Source organism: Cavia porcellus, unplaced genomic scaffold, assembly GCF_034190915.1.
Source record: "Cavia porcellus strain 051 isolate PalLab524CR breed Dunkin Hartley unplaced genomic scaffold, mCavPor4.1 scaffold_24, whole genome shotgun sequence".
NCBI lineage: Eukaryota > Metazoa > Chordata > Mammalia > Rodentia > Caviidae > Cavia > Cavia porcellus.
In genome coordinates, this window is record NW_026947507.1 from 3,402,276 (window position 1) to 3,422,732 (window position 20,457).

The 20,457-nt window shown below is 37.9% G+C and overlaps 1 protein-coding gene and 1 long non-coding RNA gene across 7 annotated transcripts in view; one reads left to right on the forward strand and one right to left on the reverse strand.

Moving 5' to 3' along the window:
• Dlc1 (DLC1 Rho GTPase activating protein) overlaps positions 1 to 20,457 on the reverse strand; it is a 397,132-nt gene that overhangs the window by 237,916 nt on the left and 138,759 nt on the right. The gene's annotated exons all lie outside the window — the stretch shown is intronic.
• Positions 11,913 to 20,097, forward strand: LOC106027551 (uncharacterized). 2 transcript variants are annotated; one of them, XR_002791024.2, is made up of 5 exons: positions 11,913 to 11,975; positions 14,896 to 14,976; positions 17,087 to 17,177; positions 17,517 to 17,582; positions 17,821 to 20,097. It is a non-coding gene; the product is annotated as an uncharacterized LOC106027551 (long non-coding RNA). The 2 variants fall into 2 exon arrangements; XR_010042547.1 differs by lacking the exon at positions 11,913 to 11,975 and adding an exon at positions 13,456 to 14,215.

Consider the following 20,457-nt stretch of genomic DNA (forward strand, 5'->3'; position numbering starts at 1 on the left):
GGTTTGCATGCATCCTTTTCGTCACTGAATAAACATTGACTCAGTATCTACTGTATACTGTAAGGGGAATATGGTAATACATGAAACATGAAATATCTGCTGTACCGACTGATAGTAAACAAGTGAATAAAATATAGAATGAGATAGTAACAACCATAATGAGGGAAAGATTGCTGGGCGGGGCATGACAGGTGGGGTGGACATGGGAGTGTGGGGTCTCAGTCAGGTGCCTGCAATGGTCCCTTCTGGTGAGCTGACCCAAGAGACTAAACCAAGTGCACTCCCAGGACACAGCCATCTCATCTCCAGTGATGAAAACTCCAGGCAGTTGAGGCCCAGTTTTATCGCCCATGTTTTATGCTGACTTTTTTGATACATGGCCCTACTTATTTTCACTGCTAGTGTTTTTGGTTTTTAATTTTTCATTTGCTCCTAAGTTCCTCTCTTATAAATGAAGGTTGACCATCTGATTGCTCAAAATGTTAATACGCTGTGATGGCTATTGTTGTTATGAACATCACATGTTTTAAAGGTCTCCTGAATTCAGTATCTGGCCTAAGCCATAGATTTTCTTATTAATTTATTTATCACAGGTTCTCAGTAAAGTACATTACATGCTTTTGCCTTGGAAAAGCTTAAAAGCTAGTACAGACCTCCTTTTTGGGAAGATAAACTATGCTCCATGACTGTATTCAATCTCAGGTGAATTATTCTTATCCTTTGTTTTACTGGAGTTTTTGTTTGCCCGAGTCTTCACTGTTCCCTGCATTCTGGAATTAAGTCATGCTAATGTCGAACTACATGGACATGCATGGTGAATATCACCACTGGGACTCAGGCTGGAGGGAAACTTTGTGTGCAGTAGGATTTCAGTAAAAGTAATGGCCTGAGGAGCATGTTTCAGCAAAAGTGCTAGTCTTCTTGGTGAAATTTATTTAACTTAGCAGACTTCCGGGAGAACATGGCGGACAGATAACAGCAACTACCGGAGGCTCTCTGAAAGACTCGGCTCAGAAGCCAGGAATGGTGCGGATTAAGGAGACATAAGCAGGTGGAGATATGCTCTGCTGACTCAGGAACGAACTGGGCTGAGAGAAACCAACTTGGAATGCAGTCCTGGTGCTAAAATAGGAACAGAAAAATCTCGGTGTGGAGGCTGGACCCTGCGCCATTGTAAGCCACGATTTGGGTTTCCCGCCGCGCAGCGGCTGGCTGCCTCTACAGTGGCTCGGCAAGGAGAGAGACGCGCAGAAGCTCTGAGAACGGGAATCTGCGAACGGCAGGGAGGCGTGCACTGACTTGTGGTGAGGTGAGTGAGAGAAACTGACACTCTACCACAGTTTGACTCCAGCAGAGGACTTTCTGGGCCCGAGCAGTCCTGCGGGAGCAGGGCGCGGTGGCGACTCCAGCCACACATCCCCCTCTCGGGCGGGATTGGTGAAAAGTGCCTGGCCTGCGTGACGCTGCCGGCGGACCTGGTAGACTGTCCCAACCCAGATCCCAGAGCCTGATGGTGGCCGGGAGGGGAGACGCGTAGGCTGCCTGGTCCGTAACTCCCTGGTGCGCAGCGGTGAGCGGGAACACCTAGCTGGCGCAATTCGATCAGGCTGTGGCTGACTGGGAGAGAAGCTGGGCCTCTTATATATATAAGCTTGCATATATAAGGAACAGAGAAGAAGAGGCAGCATGGGAAGAGGCAGCAACAAGAAAGGCTCCTCAGCCCCCAATTCTGAGAAACAGGCAATAGCAGACACCGCACCAATACACATAAGGCACTATATAGAGAGCCTCATAGACCAATTCAGGAATGAAGTTATCAACGACCTGAAGCTAGAAGTATGCAGAATAGTTAGAGAAATGCTAAGTACCACCCAAGAAAAAACAGGTGGTGGAATGGAAGAACAGAAAAAAAGGGGAGAATTGTTTGATGGAGAAAACAGAGAAAGCATAGAATACGTGAAGCAGGTTCAAAGGGACTACCAAGATACTAAGAAGTCTATAGAAGACTGGCATAACAGCTTGAAAGAAACTAAGGACAGACTATCTGAACTGGAGGGCAGACTTGTAATATGGGAGAATGAAATGAAAAACTTCTTAAAAATAACAAAGAAACAAACAGCAATAATACAAAGACAAGAAGATGACAAGAGGATCCATAACTTAAGGATTAAGAACATAAAAGAAGAAGTAGGGACACAAACAAGTGAACTACAAAAGCTACTCACAGAAATAATCCAGGAGAATTTTCCTAATTTAGCAAAAGGTAAAGATACTCAGATGTATGAGGCATACAGGACCCCAGCTACCTACAACCCAAACAGAGAAACACCCAGGCATATAATAATAAAAATTCCAGAAATTCAATACAAGAACAGAATATTAAAAGCTGTCAGAGACAAGAAACAGACCACTTACAAGGGAACACCCATCAGAATTACAGCAGATTTCTCGACACAAACCATCAAATCACGAAGAGCGTGGGGGGAAATAATTCAAGCTTTGAAAGACAATAATCTCCAGCCAAGATTGAGATACCCTGCACAACTGTCCCTGGAAATTGATGGAAAAACAAGGTGCTTCCAGGATAAAGAGGAACTGGGGGAATTTGCAACCACCAATTCAACTCTACAGAGAGTATTGCAGGATATTCTAAAAAAAGAAAAATACAAAGAATCCAGAAATAATGGCAGAGAGGCCACAACGAATGGAGAAGAGAACAAAATGAAGAAGACAAACTGACAGCTACTGACAGAAAAAGAGCTCAACAGAAATGAGGCAGAGAAGATTGGATGATAGGAATAGCTATTTTGGAGAAAATGACATCTTAAGAGGTAATACTGATTTAGTATCATCTTGTTTTGAAGTCTCATCTAGCTTTTGTCCTTCTGTCTCCAATGGTCTAAATAGGCTGTATCTTATTGGATTTTATTATGTACGATAGTATAAGCAAAAACCTTTTAAAGACAAGGAGATTATACAGAAACCAGTGTTCATTTTCTGTTAGTCGATTCTAAATACTCTGTAATGCTGTCATTCTCTTGAATGGTTTTACATTGTTTTGATATACTTAATGCTACAGTATATGAAGTTGTACTCAAGGATTTCAAAGAAAGAAACAATATGGTAACTACTTTTAGGTTAGGATTATCTGGTGGTGAAACACTATTCTGCTTAAATGGTTATGTTTTGATCTGTGCTGTTTCGTTGTTATGCCCTCTTTTATCTCAATCTCCACTCCATTATTTACTTACTTTTTTATCTTTATCCTTTTAATTAAAGGAAAAAAATAGCAGGATATATTATAGTAACCCACTTTGACTTTTCATTACCTTGATTTAAAGCCCTGTATTACTCTCACCATCTGGTTTTTAACTGATGTTCCCCTATTCTGTTTTGCTGGATAGTATCAGGTTCGAAAGTTTAGGCATCAGCTGTGAAGATAATGAGATTCATTATGACGCCCATTGTTGTTGACTTTTATCTACTTTTGAAGACCTACAATGTCTCCAATGTTTTGGTTTTGTCGGTTTTATTCTTTACTGTTTTGTTCAATTGTATTATAACTAACGATATAGGCAATTCTATCAGAGATAGCGGGAGGCATTATGGTAACCATTGTTGATCACCTTGTATTATGTTTTTACATTATCTATTATGTCCACCCTTTTGACTTGACCGATTCTGTTCTGTTATGTCACATTTGGTTTTACTCTCTTCCAAAAAAGTAATAAGAACCGTGGGAGCAATGAAACCCAAAATGTGTAATAGTCATGGTACAAAAGAGAGGAAAAGAAAGTGCTCTAAACTATATAACTGCATGTATATTTAAGTGTATAAGATAGAAAATGATATCACAGAGTTTTATTGGATCAATGAACAGAACTGTTTGCAGTATCATTGATGGAATGTCCACTTTACAAGCTTTAATTTTGTGACTTGAATAATTATTTCTAAGATGACAATATGTAATCCATTAACTAGTGATTTCCTACTGTTCATTTTTTTTCTGTAAATCTGTATAACTTGTACCCTTTCCCTGCTTTTTTTTTCTTTTCTCCTTAAATAAAATTAAAAAAAAAAAAAAAGAAATTTATTTAGCTTAGCAGCCTTAATGTGCTACAAAAAAAGAATAGAAAACAAACAAAAACAAAACAAGGAAAAAACTAGCAAAAGCAATGAAAAAGAAGGAAAGAAGAGAAAACAGAGCTTTCAGAAAATTGGAAAGTATGATGCACCCTACCATTTATTTTTCTTTTAGCTCTCTACTTACCAACTCGGATAAGAGTTTGAACAGATACCAACTTCTGGTTACCCGTGGTTACCTTAAAAATATGACCACTTGTTCTCAAAGTGAATTTGGGGGACATCACTAAAATTGTTAGAAACTCCAAATCTCAAATGACACTGCTGGGAAATAAGCACTTTTTGTTTGTTTGTTTGTTTGTTTTTTTGGTTTTTTGTTTTTTTTTGGTACTGGGGATTGAACTCACGACCTTACGCTTACCACGCAGGTGCTTACACCACTGAGCTAAATCCCTGGTCCCGCACCCTACCATTTATAGACTTTGCTGTTTTTCTCAAAACTGAGACCTGTTTCAAAGATAGGAATAAAAACAACTGTGCTGTAATGCAGTTTTGAGTGTCTCTCAGATCTGTATGTGTGGCATGTGCTATGCCTTTCATGCTGAGCAGTTCTTGAGCTCTAGCCGGTATCAGAATCACCCAGAGGGACAGTTAAACTGTAGGAGAGCGGTCTCCTTGTATAGTATCTGACTCAGTAAGTCTGCGATGAAGAGATGTTCATTTCTAAGAGTTCCTGGGTGACGCTGCTGCTGCTGGACCATGTGTGAAGAACCACTGGCTTGGAGAACCCATAGCTAGTTCCTGATTGGAGAACGTTACTGGGCCTTCTGCAGATGTCACAGCAGTGGAATGTGGTGAGAAATACTAAGGAACCCCAGAAGAAAGCCTTGAAGCTGGGCAGCCAAGGCAGTGATTCCTGTAAGCAAAACAGGCAGGCTCATCTTACTGGTATGCAATTCTTAGCCTGGAGCCCAAGGGGAGAACAGGCCCCATCAAAGACAGCCAAGAGCAGACTGATTACATCAGTACCCGAAGTGTACAGGATGGAAAGCCATCCATCAAATTCTCTACTCACATGTGTACACATAGTCAGCCGAACTGTCGGCAGAGTAACTTTCACTAGTTAAAATATTGAACCGGTCCCTATTTTATAAGCTAGGTGGTACAGGCTGAATGTTTTTTATCTGAAATGTTGAGGACCCAACTGCTTCATATTTTGGGGATACATATTTATACATATGTAGGTCCAAATATAAATATGGTTATAGATGCCTTGGGCATAGGGCCCTTCTCTAAACACTAAATTTATTTAGTGTTCATTCTAAACACTAATTCATGTGCATCTTATATACATTGTCTGGAAGTAATTTTATACAATGCTTTTTGTGTCCCTGCATGTTGTCAAATGAAGTCAGCAGTGGAATTGCTTACTCATGACATCATGTTGGTCCTCAAAAGTTTCAAACTATAGAGCACTTTAGATTTTGGATTTTTGGACTAGGGTGCTCAGCTTGCATTTATCTTAATAAAACAAGTCTCTCTAAATTGAAACGTGTTAGACCTGGAGGGTTCATTTGGCAAGGTAAATTAAAAGAGTCTATGTGTTTTCACTCTGTTAATTCCATAACAAAAGCTACTTTTGATCTTAAAGAATTTATATAAGATTGATGAACTATGACAAAGTAAAGTTAAAGTTCTATTTTTCTTTGCAGAATAGAATATGACACAATACACTATAGGTAAAGGAGTTACCTTATTTATAAACCATTTGGTGCTTACGCTAGGAATCTATGGCTACATACTTCAGGGAAAATGTTTAACACATGTAGAAAATTTTGAGGAATCTCTGGAAAATTCTACAAATTCAAATAGCAAGAAAAACAACTACTTTGTTTAACAGATAACGATTGTTAATTTTTATGTGTAAATCTGTCTAAGATACAAGTGCTCATGTGTTTGTTCAAATCCACTTAATAGCTGTGATAGCATCTCTTAGATGTCATTAATATCTGAGTCAGTAGGCTTTAAGTAGGCAGTTTACACTCCAGAGTGTGAATGGCTGCATCCAATCAGTTGGAAAACTTTAAGAGTAAAAACTGTGATATCCTGAAGAAGAAGGATTTTTGCCTCAAGACTGCAGGACTCAAACTGTGCTTAAGCTTTTAGTATTCTACCTGAAATATTTGGATTCAAGAAATTTCAACTCTTAAATCTCCAGACTGTTAACTTGCCTTAGAGAATTCAGACTTGCCAGGTCCTACAATTGCAGGAGCCAATTCTTCCAAAAACAAACAAACAAACAAACAACAACAACAATCTCTCCAGGTCCTTTCTTCTCTCTGTGTGGCATATCCTACTGGTTTTGTTTCCCTAGAGAACATTGACTAATACAACAATATATCAATGACAAGACTACTCAGTTCCAGTTGTTTCATTCTGTTAATTCCATAATAAAATATATTTTATTATGGAATAAAAGATTGGTGAGCTATGACAAAGTAAAGTTAAAGCCCCATTTTTCTCTGCAGAATAAAATATGACAATCATATGGAGAACCAAACAATAACTTTTTACTTTGACTACTTGTAAGTGATTTAATTTTTTCTTAATTTTTCTCTTCTCCATTCTTTCCTGTCTGAAAAGTCAATGGAACTCCCTGCTGTGCATTGCTGATATTTCTCTGAAACAGGTTTACCTGTCCTTTGGAATATAGGCAGAAAGGTAGTTTTATGATCGCTAAGTGATTTGAACAGTTTGAGAGAAGGGGTTGTCCATACCACCATATATATGAGAATTAAATCATATTTTTTTGCAACCTTAAGTGTCAGTACATCAATAATTATTCTGAACAATAAGCAATGGCTCACTGCATGGCATAGGGACAGTATATATATGTCTGCCTTTCTGTGTGGTGCCAAGGACAGCACAAATGGCACCCCCAGTCACAACCTCCCATTGGGAAAAGGCATTAAAGTCATGTCTGTACACTTGGAGTTCAAACTGAAGTTACAAGATGGGAGAAACTTTGTGGAGTGTCTATCCTGCACAAAGGTCCACAATGTCAGCTGCTGTAGATATATAATTTTATTTGATATGTTAACATCTGAGAGAGGCAGATATTATTGTTGTTTTCTGTGAGGAAGAAAAAGTGCGAAAGGTATTATGTGACCTGCTAAAATCAAGATGTTAAGGAATGAAGAAATGAAAACTTATGCCATATCTAATTCCAAAGCCTGTACCCTCTTCCTATATTAGATTCCTTCTCAGTGAAAGTCAGACTTTTATAGTGCTGCTTTTCTTTATAGTAAACCATCTCGATTTTTCTCAGACAGGCACCTTGTTAAGACATTGGTCTGATAATATACCAAGAACAGGTGATGCTAGGTCAATATTTCACATAGTTATGCCATGCACAGGTGCTCAAATGTGAAATATTTAGTGCTTCAGATTGTAGAATGGTACGACTGAAGGTCCAACCATCATGATGCTTAAGACCATTTTCTTCAAGACACTGGCAAATGCCTTCTCAGAATTTTAAGATTCCTTTTGATACTTTTTATAGTATTACCTATTTCTTTATCCCTTCATTCAATACATACTTAGACTTCAGTCTGTATTTTATGTGAGGAAAGTATGTTTAAAGATGCAGTATGTGGGCATAATTATGCACTCCTGTAATCCCGGCACTTGGGAGACTGAGGCAGGAGGACTGCTATGAGACTGAGGCCAGCCTGAGGTACAGAGTGAGTTCAAGGCCAGCCTGAACTGTACTGCATAGTGAAACCCGGTCTCAAAAAGCAAAAAGAAAGAAAAAAGAGGAACCAGCTGTTGGTTGGTGTTTCCTTTAGAGAATTTTCAATCTGAAGAAGAAATTCTAAAAATTAGTGGACAGAGTGACAAGTGGCTTTTCACATTTGACCCAAAGCAATGTCAACAAAAGAAAAAGATGGCAGAAAGACAGAACAGACTGTTAGGAAAGCAAATGTAAGTAAAATCACCCAGATATATGTTTTTTCCTTGTTGCTATGAAAAAAAGAAAGTAAGAATTCCAGGAATAAGTTTCTCTGAGGCATTGCTTACATGTGTATGTGTGTGTGTGGGGGGGAATCTAATTGTGTGTGTACATTTAACCTAAGTTGAGTTAATTTCTAATTATCTCATTACAATGGATAATGGGTGAAAAACAGAAAATAATAAAAAATTATTTTAGTGTACCACAAAGGCAAATAGTGTCCTATCATTCTCTAACAGTGAGGGAGGAAAGGAATTTGAGGAACCTGCCCCTTCTCTTCTGTACATATTTATTTTGCAGATAAGAGCAGTGGGCAAGGAGACACATTTCCTGTGTATAGCATGTCGCTAGTGGAAGCCTTGGGCTAGAACTCCAAAGAAGAGGAAACTTTAAAGGGCGGAGTAAACTTGTTTAAAGTAAACTTGTTTTTCCTTCTTGACAATATCCAATTGTCTTGTATGGTGCCTAAAATGTCATGAGTTATTGTAATAACAAATTGAGGATTACAGAAGTAGTTGATTGTAACTTTTGTGCAAGCAAAAGTTGTCACTGCAGACACAGCGAAGGCAACGCATCTCTTTGTAATTGCCTTGAATGGAGAGTGATGGAGTGAGGGTTCCAGGAGAGTTAAATTAGGGCCGCGGACATGGTGAGGGGGAGTTTGGAGGAGACCAGCCCCAGGTGTGTTAATCAAAAATGAGCCGAATGAAGTTCAGTTCATTTCACACTTCTGAACTGTGCAATGATTTGGGAGAAAAGATAATATTTTTTATTTTACCCTGGAAGAATCCTAAACCTTTGCTCCAGGTGCTTGTGGTGATATTCATAGAAATACTGTAGAACAATAGCCGAATTTATTACTTGGAACTTTCCGCTATACATTTGCTATTTCATGCAGCATCCATGATGTATTTATAAGCCTACTAGGAAATGGCTATATAAGAATCTCAGACAAGAGAAAAGCTCTTCAGAAATTATATCCCGTGTTTTGTAATTTGGGGTTCCACTGTGTTTTTCTTGGAGAATATTCTATCTCTAAAACGTGTCTAAATTTTGAGTTGTACATAATTTTTTTAGGTGAGGGATTCACAGGACTAGTAGAGGAAGCTTTCTTAATTCAATTCAGCTAGAGATTTGAACCATATATCAAGGCTGCCCCTTTGGAAGGAAGCATAATTATTCTCAATCACAGCCTAAGATTTTTCAATTAGCAACAGGAATCAAATGCAGATTTGTTCCAATTTACAAACAAGTTGTGGTCTAAATATTCACTTTTAAGTCTGCTCCTTCTAAGTCTGGAGTAATTTTTCACGTAGACTAATGTGGCAGCTGGATTGTAAACTCTGTTTACAAAACCCTTTAAACCATCATGTACCTAACATTTAACTGCTTTTCTAGCTTTCTGTAAGATGAGTCACAGGTGCCACAGAAGATTTGATGGCAAAGTCTGCGGAGTCTCTTTCATGTAACAGACCACTGGCCATCCCACTGTCCACACTGGCCAGACTGCTTCTAGAACAGGGCCAGGAGAAAGGTAACCCGGGTCTGGGCATGTCTCACAGATGGAAACTTTCAGTTCCCATTCTCCTGGGGTTTTTTTCTTTTCTTTTCTTTTTTTAAAATTCACAGACCCTGTGGTTGATTTCTTGTTTTGCTTTCCTACTGCAGCATTTTTGACAAAATTTTCATCTCCTCTTGTATTCAGAAGAAATTACACATGGCAGCCTAAAATAAATTGGCAGTTTTGGTAGTTTCTGAACAGTTTAGGAAATGATTCTCAAAGTCCATTCCTCTCTCTTGTTTAATTAAAAGCAAGAGTCATATTTCAATAACACTGGTGATGAAGAAAGCTATGTTCTAGGAAAAAAAAAAAAAAAAAAACCCACGAGCTCTGAATATGTCATCACTAAAGCTTAAGAATGTGCAGGACCTGGAGACAGAGTCCAGAGAGCTGACGTACTTGGCTCGGGAGCACTAGGGGCAAGCATGAGAATGGCACACTTGGGGATTTAATTTGTCCTCTATAGCACACAGCCCATTCCACATCACTGCTCATGTGCATAATTTAATCTTTTACTTAAGTTAATGTGATGGCTAGAAGTCAGCTTCAGGTACCAGAAAGTTAGAGAGGAAAAGAAACAAAAAAGCGGCTACACCCAGGAGGTCCGTAACAATTTGGAATACATAGCTGACCTGTAATCCCAGCACCCAGGGGGACTTCTGTGAGTTCGAGACCAGCCTAGGCTACAAAGTGAGTTCAAGGCCAGCCTGAACTGCATAGCAACATCCTGTCTCAAAAAGACAAAAAAGGCAGCCAGGAATATAACTCAGTGACACAAGCACCTGCCTGGTTGTGAGTTTGATCCCTGGTACTAAATAGCAAACAAACAAACAACCCTCCAAACTATTTTGAATACATGAATGAGACACTATAAACCCCTATAGGGACACAGAAGCATGAGAATCTCATTCTAAGGTATGATGTACGATTAAGGTGCTTCCTGCAAGAATACAGATCAGGAGACCCCTAATCTTTAGAGGAAAGGGAAACAGGAAAAAGCAAAAGGCTTCCTGGAGAAGATACCACTGGCAAAAACATTGTGTGTATGTGAAAGAAGAGGGAAAGGCAAGAATGTGTGAGAACAGCGTGCCCTGCACATCACGTGGGTGAGATGCATGTTAGGCACAAGGCATTCCATTTTGCTGGCAAGTGGTACAAAACCAGACTCGAAACATACAAGGTGCCAGATCACTCAGTGGCCCTGAGCTACACTCACAGGAAGCTGACTCACTATCCAGGGTGTAGGGAGTGCCATCCTCGAAGCAGATACAGCTTGGAGATTTGCATTTTGGATGGATGAATTCAAAAGTATGTTGGGAATAGATTGAAGGCAGATTGATGGGAAGCAAGTTATGTAGGAAGCTGCTGCAGGATTCCATCAGAAAGACTATGAAGTCATTCTCAGATCAGTTTTAGAGTACTGTAGTAGGAATAAATGGTGTTGTTTCAGTTTCAAAAATATTTAGGTACCTGTGGTTAAATACGATGGAATAAAGACATTTACTTGTCTAAGAACTCTCAAAAATGCAGTATATGTATTTCTGATAGTAAAAGTGAAAGGAAAAAAAAGAATACAGAAAAAAAATGGAAAGAAATGTTTAAACCAGTAGCTACACCAACAGCATTTTTACTGCGGAGAGCAGATGGGGTGCTGGCAGCTACACGACCGAGAAAAGAAAGCTGTATTTCCAGCTTCCCTGAGAGCAATCAGTAAGAAGAAAGATTTATCAAGATCGGAAAACATACAAGCATTCAGGAATTGGGGTCACCAGTTACTATGGAAAGGTGAGCTAGGCTGGGATGAAGAGGAGCAGTGACATTCTGTACAAAGCTGTTAGATCCCCAGGCCCCCAAACTCCTGCTGTGTTGATGGTTAACAAACCATTTGCCACTTAAGCAGAGGGAGAAGCTCACCCTCTGGAGACCAGGACACAGGGCAAAGCTCAGGAAGAATGAAGTGCAACAGAGGAAATAAAAGCACACGGGGCACTCCGTGGTCTTTAAAGTGAGATATTACTTGCCTCATTACCCAGGGAGTGCTGGAGGCTTCTTGTTTGAAGACACTTACCAGCCACAGAAGACGATGACAGCGTTTGAGAAACTTCCCCCAAAGAGCTGGGTTTCAGCCAAACCACTCCCTCCCAGTAAGCAAGACCTAGAGCGCTCTTTTCCCAGCTACATCCGGCCCTGGGCATCCAATAAACTTTCAACAACTTATCTGTATACGTAAACAGTCAAAGAGTGCAAGGTATGTAAGGAAAGCTTCTAACATGAGAAGCAGAATAAATGCACACAGAAACGACATCAGTGGAGACAAAGGTAAGAGGAGGAGAGGGAACCTGCAAGCAGACTGTAATTAGAATTGATGAACTCAGTGATAAAATACTGCAAGAATAGGATGGGATATAAAGACAGTACAGGGAACAGGAATGTTTCATGTATTCTTAAGAGGAAAAATTGAAAAATGCATAGAAGTATTGAAAATGGAGAAAAATCTCACAGAAAGAAGACAAAAATGTATAACCAAAGGCAAAGGTTAAAAATTGAAGATAAGCCCAAGGGGTCTAACTAACTTTTGTGACCTATCATTGTTTTTATATCCTCATTCTTTTGAGTGAAGAAGATTGTCTTGGGGCAATTTAAAAATACATAATATAGTTTATATATATATTGCAAAGAATTTTTAAAATTTTTTGTTATGACATCAGAATAAGAGGACAAACAAAAACCAACCAATAACAAAATAGGCTGCAGTTTCACCATGCCTGGAAAATTGTAAAGAATATAGAAATGAAGACAGAAACTAAGAGAAGAAGTTACTTTTAAAAAATATTTTCAAAAATGAGGGGATAAATTTTATATTTAAAGAGAGAAATAACTGCCTAGAGAAAAAAGAAGGAAAAAAAGGAACACTAAAGGCACACTGTAAATTCTTAACACATTAGAAGCAAACAGAAGAATATAAATCTGTGATGGAAAAAAGGAAAAGAGATTGTACGTGGCAATGGAAATCAAAGTCTCACTGGATTTGTCAAAACCAAAAGTGGAAGCTAGAAGACAACCTGGCAGTAGTTAAAAGCTCTAATGAAGAATGAGCTATAGTCTCGCACTCTGTACCTAACTAAACTATCAATCAAGTGATGGGCAGGCTAAGGTTATTTACAGTCCCCAAAATTATTTTTTTAAATCATGTTCCATGTACTGTGTCCTAGGAGTCCACTGAAGGGTCTGCTTCATCATAACAAAATGTGGAAGTTAGGTAGATTTCAGGAAGAGGGCTCCAACTCAGGATAAGAATCCTCTAGGTTACAGTGACTAGCTGACAGCTAGGAAGAACAGCAGGTGAGAGACATTCTACAGACCAGGACAGTAGAAGGCTGCGTTAAAATGTTGTGAAGAAGAAAATTTAAATGAGACCCATATGGAAGGTTAGCCAATCAATTATATCAACATATTTAAAGAAGTTTCACAGTTCTGGCAGAGTGTGAAAGTGTAGAAAACCACTCTTTCCCCCCCTCAACACAGGGGATAACTAAGAGAAAATAAAAATTTTAAGTAAGGAATATAACCAAGTTATAATAACGAGGAGGTGATGGTGGTGGTAGTGGTGATGGTGGTATGTGTGTTTGTCACAAGAGCCCTAAGTATTTTTATAGGTACAAAGTTTTATAGGTACAAAATTTTTATAGGTAAAAAGTGAAAAATCATGAAATATGAATTACTCATTCTATTTAGAATACAGAAGTAAATAGAAGTAACACACAGATCTCAAAATGATCGTTTTGGGGAGGAATAAAGAGAGAGGTAAGATGGAGTTAAAGGCCATTTACTGTGTTATACAGAGTCATATGATTTTTGCCCATCAAACCACTAGCATGTACTTTGCTCATACAAATAAAAAGTAAATATCACAAAAGAAGACGGGCAACATAAGCTGGATTGACTGTTGAGTGGGTGTGCTAGGGCCAGAGAAGTGGGGGAAGCCTGCATGACTAGTTTCCACAGGCTAGGAAAGGACAAGTTGATTATACAAAGGGAACAGGTGTCTGGTGCTAAGGTACAGCCAGAAAATAAAGATACTGTGCACATTAGACGTGCTGAACTTGAGGGTGGATGCAGCCACAGTATGACTAGCTCTGAGTAGTATGTTCCCTGTCACTTGGCCTTTCATATTTTTACTGAGTTTAGTCGTTGAAACTAGTTTTTCCATTCACGGGCGGTTTGTTTTGTAGAACCCTGGGAATGACATCTTTTAGTCTGTGACCTGAAACTAAATTAAGAAGTCTTATTTCACACGTCCAAAAATTCTGGAGTCCTAGTGATTATTCAGATCAAATCACATGCTTCCCTCTGTGGACAGAGGTTGGCTCTGCTCCTAGAAGAAGGTGCTTAGCAGCCAAAACGACCGTGCCTCCTCTAAACCTTTGCTTTTTAAATTCCTTTCTTTCCAGGTGCACCTCCAAATGTACCCTGGTGTCAACATTCACACTCAGTCAACAGAGTCCATCTAACCTTCCGGAACCCAGGCTTTACCACGATTGTCCCCGAGTTTTTCACATGTATGCATTATAGCTCCTTTTAAGGCTATAAGCTCATATGTGACAGTGTGAAGTGTAATGAAAAAGAAAAACACCAGTGGGGACCCATTTAAATGAGAACTGTCCCTGTTACAATACACGTGGAAAGCTATGTTACTTATTGCTTCCATAGTTCACAGGCTGCATAGATACAGTATCTGTAATTATTTTTTCAAGTTTAACTTTCATTCTTTTGGTGTTTCTTTAGAAATATTTGTCCTTCAAAGATAATTATATTTTTAAACATTCAAATCTAGTGATGGGTTCCATGAGGTAGATTTTTTGAAAAGTAGATTTTGATACAGATAGTTGCATTTAAGGGTTAGTGTTCAGAAATGAATTCATGGGTAGCTTTTAGGAATAAGTTGATGTCTATAATGTAATGAATTCTTCTTTCATAATTTTAACTTGGTTTCTCCTGTGATTTGAATATGTCCCGCCAAATTTCATGTGTTGGAAACTTAATTCCCAAAGCAGCAGTGTTGAGAGGTGGTGGGCTTTTAAGAGTAAGTAATGCCATTCATATGGATTAATGCCTTTCTCTCTGGACTGGGCTAACTGTCTTGGGACTGGACTTGCTTGGCGAGAACAGGTTGTTAAAACACAGGACTGCCTTTTGCACTTTGTTTCTTCATGCCTGTCTACTTCTCTCCACCTTCTAGCATGAGTGGACGCAGTAAGAGCCTCATCAGCGGCTAAATGAATGTGGATAGCATGCTCTTGGACTTCTGAGTCTCAAAACCGTGAGCTAAAATAACTTCCTCCACTTTTTATAAATTATTTAGTCTCTGATTACAGCAACAGAAAATGGACTAAGACAGTTTCATAGTTTTTCTAAAGAAGAAATCTGAAATAATACCAAGCATTGAGGCAAATTCCTTAGTAAACATGTATGTAATAACTATCATTGAGCTCATTTCTAAACGCTTTTTTATATGTTCACCCATTTATTCCCATCAAAAATCAATGAGAGTTATAATTTTTTATCTCCACTTTATAGATGGAGCAACCTGAGACATAAAGAATTCAAGAAACCAATATCATAAACTAGAGAATATAGTAGAGGTTCAACCTCAAATCCACTTTCCCTACAACTAATGACATACACAATGTTATCATAGTGTTATTTTTGATATAAACACTTAGAAAAGGGCTGTACACAAACAAAATTCACCTGCCATTCACACAGAGGGGATATAGTTTATGAATTACTTTTTTTGATGTTTGAAAATAAGGAAGACTATATTATGGTCAATGAAAATTACATAAAACTGAAATTGCATTGCACCCAAATAACATTTTATTGGAACACATCCCTGTGTGTTGGTTACCTAGATGTCCATGTTCTGATAGATTTCTCAGAAAAAATTCCAAATTAAACCAGTTTCAATTATATATATTATAGTAATTTGATTTTACTTTTCTTATTTTAAATTATCTTTCATGTATATAATGACATACTGTATATCCATTCTTTAATATATGTCAGACATTACTTGTGGAAAAAACTTAAAAGTAAATAAAGTGTAAACAGTACAGTAAAATTTTTATTTTTCTCATTTCTTCATGATCCCATCTTATGCTCCTTCAAATCATCCACACTGTGCTTTGCACATCAAAAGTGATCAATCTGTGAGTAATTTTGTTGCATTTTACACATAGGATATATTTCCCATTATGAGGTGAATAGCTCTATAATTTTATAAAGAGATAAAACGAAATAATGTAGAGGAAACAATGATTAATAAATGCGAGACACTAAATGCAAACAGAGGCAATGATGGAGCATACGGCTGAATTGGGGTGTGGACCAGGCTTGTTCCCTCAGTCTGGCTGCCCTGCTTTATTCTTATGCGGGTCGCTGTGGTGCAGCACTATTAATTTCCTCTGTGCCCACGTGTTCCTTCCTCCTAGCAGTCCTCGGAGATGGGTGTCTGCCAGTCTAAGAGAGCTGAATTTGAAATATTCAGGAATTTTGTAAAATCTTTGTTAAACTGTTGTTGGCTTGAAATCATCACTGTTGCACATATTTGTATCACAGGATTCTGCAAGTGTTAGAGACAGGCATCTGTTAACTGTTTGCTCCCAGTTTGTGTACATACGCACTAAAAGGACCTGCTTGATTTGATATAAGATACCAAGCAGATTAAAAGGAAGTCTAATAAATATTTGCCATTGGCTGAATATGAATCACTGCCTTATAATATTAGATAAATTATTTTATTTTTCATTTAAAAATGGAATGGGCACTCGTGTAGATATACATATTTGGTTTTTATTTGTGAAAAATATACACTCATAGAGAAAAATTTCACACCAAATACACTGCCCAGAATTGTCACTGATGGTGTTTTTTAAGTCAAAATATCCAGAAATTCCTGTTATTCTTCAGTTCAGACATAAAACATTTTGCAATATATGGTTATGGCTAGTAGCTCATTTTTCAATAAATATTTTAGAATATTGGCTTTTATTATATCAATTAGAGAGTAATATGAAAATATTTTAATGAAGATGTACATTTGAAATATTTCATTTTTACGAGGCCACTCGCAAGATATCACACGATAGCCTATTCATCAATCTTTACTTACACCTTGTGTTCTGCTAATAGCTGTTGGGTTTTTTTTTTTTCTTTTTCTTTTGTTTTTATTGGTACTAGGTATCAAACTCACAACCACCTGCTTGCAAGGTAGGTGCTTAGGCTGCTGAGCTAAATCCTCAGCCCCCTAGCTATTGGGTTTTAAAATTTGGCTTCCTAGGTAACAAAGATGATTGCTTATGAACACTTTTAGTTAAAGGATAAATGCTTATCTCTACTGGCTGCTGAATAATGCGTTTGTGTGCACACAGGCTCATATTCAGTATATACGCTAAGAAGGATGATGAAGGGATACAGAGAGATACTTGTCCATGAAGCTTCATGAGTGAATTTATTTTTAAGGTATAATAAATAATGGATTAACACGTTCATTATTATTCTAATATGTGAACATTGCTTTTTGGAGAAGAAACAGTAGGTAACTGTGATTAAGGAAAAAATAAAGTAGTGGTTATCACATCTGTAATACCAATGCCACACCTACCAGTAGTATATTCTATACCATCACAGATATAGTCCCATTCTGTGGAGGGGATAAACAAAGGCTGAAATGTACAGAAATAAAATTTAAGATATTTTTCTTAGCAAAATGACAAAAACAAAGTCGATTTTATTTAAAAATTAATTACCCTCTCATTTTAAAAAATATCCTGCCTTTCTTTACTTTTCTTGTTAACACAGACCCTGCTACAAGGTTGTTTAATCTCTTTTCCTGCAATCAAGGCAGTTCAGAGAAGCTAAGCCTCAGTAAGTCCTGCCTTGAGGCGCTTCTAAGGAGGGGAAATGATGGACATTTTTGCTAAGAGACTCAGTTTGCGATGGCTTGGATGAGTGTTGCCCAAAGGCCCATGTGATACAGGCTTTGTTACAAAACTATGGAGCTATTGGGGGTGGTGGCTCCCTTAGCAGGGTGAAGCCTACAGGAAAGAAGATAAAGCCTGTCTGTCTGTCTGTCTGTCTGTCTCTCTTCCGTTTTCATTTCCAGGTTGCCATAAATTGAGAAGCCTGCTTGGTCGTGTACTCTGGTTATGATGTTCTGCCTCACAACTGTCCTGGAGCGAAGGGGCCAGTGGAACACATGCTCAAAATGCTGAAGCCATGGGTCAAAGTCATCCTTTGCACTTTTAAGTTGATTATTTCATGCATTTTATCACAGTAACAGATCGCTGACTAATGCATAGATACCATCAAGAATTTTTTTCTAAGCTGCATACCTGACACTTTTTCTGAGTCAATGGAGAAAGTATGTTTGAACTGCTATACCTTAAATGATGCCATAATCTTTTATTACTTGTTCTTAAAACAACTCCTTTTCTCAAGCACTTTCTATCTCTTAATGTTCCACACTACAGAAGTCAGTGATACAGACCTTGATTTATTCGAAGACAGCTGAAAGTCAAATAGGATAGCGGGTTTATTTTATCTATCTCTAGGCACATGATTCTTTACATCTCAGCCCTTCAGGGCTCTCTTTCTGATTTGCAAATGGCTACCTTTGTCTGCAACCTCTCCTGGTATCTTCCGTGAGTGTGCTCAGCGTGTCCAGGAAGGCAGCATTCTGCTGCCTCTTCTTATTAGCTATGAAGCTTATCAGGTCACAGTCCCACAGTGACGAACTATTTAAATTTAATTACTTCTTCCTTCAAAATAAAATTCAGTCACATTAGTGTAAAAGGCTTCAGTGAATTTGAGGTGAAGGGAAGCAATTCATTTCATAGCATTACCATACTAGAATAATTTTTTAAATAATTCAACTTGATAGCTTGGAAATTACTTTTTTTTGACATCTGCAACAGAAAGTAGTATTTATTAACTTACAATCTATTTTTAATATGTTCGTGTAAGGATTGTTACAATGATGCAAGAGAAGATGCTTATCTGTTGTTTGGAATTATAGCCACTCACTTGGCACTGTCTTCACAGGAATTGATATTATCTGGCCAGATTTCGTTTTCCCTTGAACTTTTAATGTAATCATATTAAGAATTTTAGACTTGCTCATGAATTCAAAAAACTATCCAGTCAAACTCCTCTATTAAAAATGAAGAAATTCAGTTCCCAAGTGCCCGCGCTGCTCTCATTTTTAAGGAAGACATGGCAAAGCTTTTTCACAAATTCTTTCCCTTTTTCTTTTGATTTTAACCCAAAGTCTTTCCGTCTCCTCAACCATATATTTTCAGCACACCAAATTACTTGCCAATTACCTTTCAGGGTCCTGGCTGAAGACTCTATAGCTCTGTTGGCCTTCACGCTGCCAAACAGAGCTGATCAGTCCTCTCTTTTTGTGTCTCTTTATAATTGTTTCTAAATACATAACACTTCTCAATTTCTATCGCAGTAACATGTTCATTTATGTTCTCCTTTAAACCCAGAGCTTCTTGGAGGCAGCAAACGGACACATGGCAAAGCACTGGTGCTGGCCGATGACCCAGGGCTGTGATAAATGATTTTCAGACTTTATTTGGGCAGATATGGGTACACATGATGTGTCAACAGCAGGAACCTGGGTTTCCAGACTCTTAGTCACTGCTCTTTCTGCTCTGTGATTACACTTGAATTTAGTGCTAGTTTTGGAGTTTAAGAAAGTCTTCTGGAATAAAGCATTCATGAGTGTAATATGTCCCCAAAAAAGCCCAATACCAGTCTTTCTCTGAATCAGATTCCACATCTACATTTACTGTCTGGCACCTACAAGTTTCAAATACACCACACCCAAGAGAAAACTGTTATTTGCCATGGGGTAGGTTTATCCCAACTATTCAGCACAAAAGTCAAGTTTGACTTTCATTGTTATGACACTGGCTTGCAAAACAACTATGCTGCCTGAGCGTGGTCACGTTGCGGGATGCTTTAAAGAGAAACCACTGATGACCCAAACAGATTAGAGGTCACAAGGGTAAGCCTGGGGCAATTGTTCTCTGAACTCTGGCATTTTCTTAAGGGTTTCTGCTATTTTATTGCTTTTGGCTTTTTGCTTACGGTTTAGCAAATATTGTGAAATTGTGACTAAAGTTGGGAGAAGACAAACTGATGCTCTTTTCACAAATTAAATCACAATACACTTTGTCTGTAGAATTTTTTTCTTGACGAATTTAATAGTTGGGATACTACTGTTTGCAACAAATAAATTGAATTTTTAGGAAGATTGAGATGAATGAAAAATTCTAATGTTTTTGAATGTTGTGTGATTATTCAGATTAAAAACATGAAAAATTTTGTAATACCCTGGACATGTAACAATTCTTGGAATAAATGAGAAGAAAACCACTTAATTACAAAAATACAAATTCTGTTTTTGAAATACATTTTATAAAACTATTGTATGTGTAGTCTTACAAATTAGGTATTTTTTATAATGTATTTTATTTTTTTAAATTGACAGATAAAGTATAAAATCAGGTGTGATTATTGAAAAATCTGCAGGTAGAAATTTGAAAGACTAACTTGTAACATTTTGCTTTATACCAAACATTCCTATTTACCTTAAATTTTTATGAAACAAGTAGCTGAAATTCAAAGACTTTAATTTAGCAATTAACTTAAAAGCAGAATAAGTGATAATCAGAACAAGTCTCTTCCACAGTACACATTTATGAAAATACACTTATATAAGGTATTTTTA